Below are 4,616 nucleotides of genomic sequence, written 5' to 3' on the forward strand. Positions count from 1 at the left end.
ACTGTTTTACGAGGAGTGGACCAAAATCAAACAGACTAGTGGGTCCTCAGTGTGATAAGAGATGGCTATGTGTTAAAATTCTCTTGCCTGCTCCAGGACTTGTTTATGCTTTCCCATTGTGCTCCAGGCTACAAGAAAAAGGTGGTTTCAGGAACCATGGATCAGTTACAAGAGCTGGGAACCATGCTTCCAATTCTGTGGAGGAACAAAGGACAGGACGATATTCCATTTACTTCGTGGTCCCGAAGAAAGAAGGGTCCTTCTGTCCAATTTTAGATATGTGAATGTGACTCTCGAAGTTCCTCGTTTCCGCATGGAGACTCTGCATTTGAAGCACAAGGGAGAATTCCTGGCTTCTCTAGATTTGACCGAAGTGTATCTGCACATTCCAATCCACCCAGATCACTAGCGGTTTCTGCACTTCATGGTCCTTGGGGAAACATTTTCAGTTTTGTGCCCTTCAGTTCGGGCTGGCCACGGCGCTGCACACTTTTACCAAGGTGATGGTTCTGGAAGCAGCAACACTCAGGAAGGAAGGACATCTTGGTTCATCCATATCTGGATGACTGGCTAATTCGAGCGAAGTCTGAAGCCCTGGGGGCTCAGGCAGTGTCTCAGGTCTTGGAGCAGCTGGGCTGGGTAGTGAATTTCACGAAGAATCCTTTCACCCCATCTCGAGTTCTTGGGAGCATGTTTCGACACCGGAGTGGGGAAGATGTTCGTTATGGACGCTCGTATTCTCAAACTGCAGCAGCAAGTGTGCAAGCTGTGGATGCAGTGATTCCAAGAGTCTGGGATTATCTTCAGGTATTGGGCTCTATGGCCTCGACATTGGAGCTGGTCCCTTGGGCTTTTGCTCATTGGAGGCCTCTACAGTGGTCCCTCCTCTCACGTTGGGATCCATTGTTGGAGCAGTTTCACCTTCCTTTGTTGCTTGAGGAGTCTGCCAGGTCTATTCTTTCATGGTGGCTTAGTCATTGCAGGCGCGGAGTGGACTTGGAGGTTCCAGTCTGATTGGTGGTTAACCCCTGATGCCAGTCTTTCTGGCGGGGGGGGGGGGGGGCAGTGTGCCAGAATCAGTCTGCCCAGGGGCAGTGGTCTGCAGAAGAGAAATCCTGGTCTATCAATCATCTAGAGACGAGAGCAATGCGGTACGCGTTACTTACTTTTCTGCCTCTCTTGAGTAGCTAGTGCGCATATTGTCGGACAATGTGACTATTGTAGCTTACATCAACCGACAAGGAGGAACCAGGAGTCGAGTAGTAGCCCAGGAAGCTTATGACTTGTTTCTCTGGGCGGAGCAGCATCTGGCGATGCCCGCAGCATCTCACATTGCTGGAGTGGGCAATGTACAGGCAGACTTCCTCAGCCGGCAGAAACTGGACCCCAGGGAGTGGGAGCTATCGGAAGAGGTGATGGCTCTGATATGTCGCTGGTGGGGTACTCCCAGCTTGGAACTGATGTCATCACGAATGAACATAAAGGCACCCTGGTTTTTCAGTCGCAGAAGAGAGCACGGAGCAGAGGGCATAGATGCTCTGGCTCTACTGTGGCCCCAGGGAATTCTGTGTACGTTTTTCCTCCGTGGCCCCTGGTGGGGAAGCTGATAAAATGAATAGAACATTTCCCCGGAGAAGTAATTTTGGTGACACCAGAGTGACTGAGGAACCCTTGGTTTGAGGATCTGGTCAACCTGATGTTCAACGGCCTGCTGTGACTCCAACATTTGCCAAACCTGCGGCAGGGCCCAATATTTTTGGATTGGACAGATTGCCTTTGAGAGGCGGCGATTGAGAGAAAAATGATATCTGGAGGATGTCCTTTCCACTAGGAAGACTTCCACTTCTTTAACTTATATCAGAGTCTGGAATGTTTTTGAGTCTTGGTGCACCAGCCAAGGAGTGGTTTCCACTCAAGCCTCAATATCTCATGTCTTGGCTTTCTTGCAGGAGGGTTTGGCCTTTAGCTCTCTTAAGGTGCAAGTTGCGGCCTTAGTCTGTCTTTTAGGAAAAGTGCGCTGAGTGCTGGCTGCTCACCAGGATGTGGTTCGCTTCTTCCGTGGGGTGAAACATCTGCGACCTTCATTGCGGAAAATATATCCTTCATGGAACCTAAATTTAGTCCTCAGAGGGATGTGTGGGGCTCCTTTTGAGCTTTTGAGAAATGCAATGGTGAAGGATCTGACGTTAAAAGAGGTGTTTCTGGTGGGCATTTGTTCCACCTGCAGGATTTCAGAGCTGCAGGCTCTGTCGTTTAGAGAGCTTTTCCTGAGAATTTCGGATTCCGGGATTTCTTTGAGAACAGTGCCTTCCTTTCTCCCGAAGGTTGTATCTGCGTTTCATGTGAACTGGAGTGTGGAACTGCCAGCTTTCCTGGATTTGGATGCATCAGCTCCACACGCTAAAGACCTGCAATGCTTGGATGTGAAACAAGCTTTGCTATGTTATCTCAAAGTTACTAATAACTTTAGGGTTTCTGACCATCTTTTTGTATTGTGGAGTGACCCGTAGAAGGCGCAGAAGGCTTCAAAGTCTACAAAAGCACGATGTTGAAGGAAGCAATAAGCTCGACTTATATCTGTAAAGGACGCCCTGTCCCGGTGAGATTAAGGGCTCATTCAGTTCGATCTCAGGCGACTTCTTGGGCCGAGTGCCAGCTGGTATTGCCACAGGAAATTTGTCGGGCGGCTACTTTGAAGTCACTGCTCACTTTCGCCAGACATTGGTTGGATATCCAAGCCCCAGAGGCCATGGGCTTTGGTGAGAGTGTTCTTCGAGCAGGACTCTCGCAGTCCCACCCTATTTAGGGAAGCTTAGGTACATCCCAGGAGTCTGGACTGATCCAGGTATGAACAGGAAAGGAAAATTGGTTCTTGCCTGCTAATTTTCATCCCTGAAATACCATGGTTTAATTCAGATACCCACCCTGCGAGGGGGGAGAGTACACTTGTTCTTCTGGTATGGGTCTATTGTATATAGGCTGCAGAGCTACTAAAGATTTCAAGTTTGTTTTCCTGGTTGGGATTTCTTTCAAGGTGGGGTTTATCCTCTTTCCCTTTGTTCATTGTGTTGTAAATTATTTGCATGTTTGTTAGGATTGTTGTGGGAATAATCTTAGCTGGGTACAGGTCAATACTTAGCAACTTCAGGTGGCACTCCAGGTAATATGCCAGTGCAACTTTGTCTCCATCTGCTGGAAGGGAGACATAATCCCAGGAGTCTGGACTGATCTGTGGTATTCCAGGAATTAAAATTAGCAGGTAAGAACCAATTTTCCATTCACATTCCTGCTGACACCCAGGGCCAGATCCTATGTGTGTGGGGGGGGGGAGGGATTTACTTCCAGGGCACAATGTGACAAGGGTGTCTCTTAGTTGTGTTCCCATGTGGGAAAATCTGTTTCTCAATACTGTAGATGCTGCAAGGACCAAAAATAAGAGACTGGAGACTTGGGTTGAGTTTCCAAAATCAATATCTTTACTAATGGGTAATCAGATGGAAAATGTTAAAATTCAACTTAATTTCTTTAGTCTCCATTGGTGACTGTTACAGTTCTTTCTCGCTCTATCTGTGCAAGAGTCTTTTTACTTGGGTCCAGGGGCAAGGGAAACACTCACCATCCAGGGCTTGAATTAATGAGGTTCCCAGGTAGTCAGGGATAAGATCATGCCATACTGGGTCAGACCAAGGGTCCATCAAGCCCAGTATCCTGTTTCCAACAGTTGCCAATCCAGGCTATAAGTACCTGGTAAGTACCAAAAACTGTCTATCCCATGCTACTGATGCTAGTAATAGCAGTGGCTAATTTCCAAGTCAACTTGATTAATAGCAGGTAATGGGCTTCTCCACCAAGAACTTATCCAAACCTTTTTTAAACCCCGCTACACTAACTGCATAACCACATCCCCTGGCAACAAATTCCAGAATTTAATTGTGTGTTGAGTGAAAAAGAACTTTCTCCGATTAGTTTTAAATGTGCTACATGCTAACTTCATAGAGTGCCCCCAAGTCCTTCTATTATCCGAAAGAGTAAATAACAGATTCACATTTACCTGTTCTAGACCTCTCATGATTTTAAACACTTCTTCATATCCCCCCTCAGCTGTCTCTTCTCCAAGCTGAACAGTCCTAACCTCTTTAGTCTTTCCTCATAGGGTAGCTGTTCCATCCCCTTTATCATTTTGGTCGCCCTTCTCCATCGCAACTATATCTTTTTTGAGATGCGGCGACCAGAATTGAACACAGTATTCAAGGTGCGGTCTCACCATGGAGCGATACAGAGGCATTATGACATTTTCTGTTTTATTCACCATTCCCTTTCTAGTAATTCCTAACATTCTGTTTGCTTTTTTGACTGCCGCAGCACACTGAGCCAACGATTTCAGTGTATTATCCACCATGACGCCTAGATCTTTCTTGGGTGGTAGCTCCTAATATGGAACCTAACATCGTGTAACTATAGCATGGGTTATTTTTCGCTACATACATCACCTTGCACTTATCCACATTAAATTTCATCTGCCATTTGGATGCCCAATTTTCCAGACTCACAAGGTCTTCTTGCAGTTTATCACAATCCGCTTGTGATTTAATTACTCTGAATAATTTTGTATCATC

Source organism: Rhinatrema bivittatum, chromosome 8 (genome assembly GCF_901001135.1).
Source record: "Rhinatrema bivittatum chromosome 8, aRhiBiv1.1, whole genome shotgun sequence".
Classification (NCBI taxonomy): domain Eukaryota; kingdom Metazoa; phylum Chordata; class Amphibia; order Gymnophiona; family Rhinatrematidae; genus Rhinatrema; species Rhinatrema bivittatum.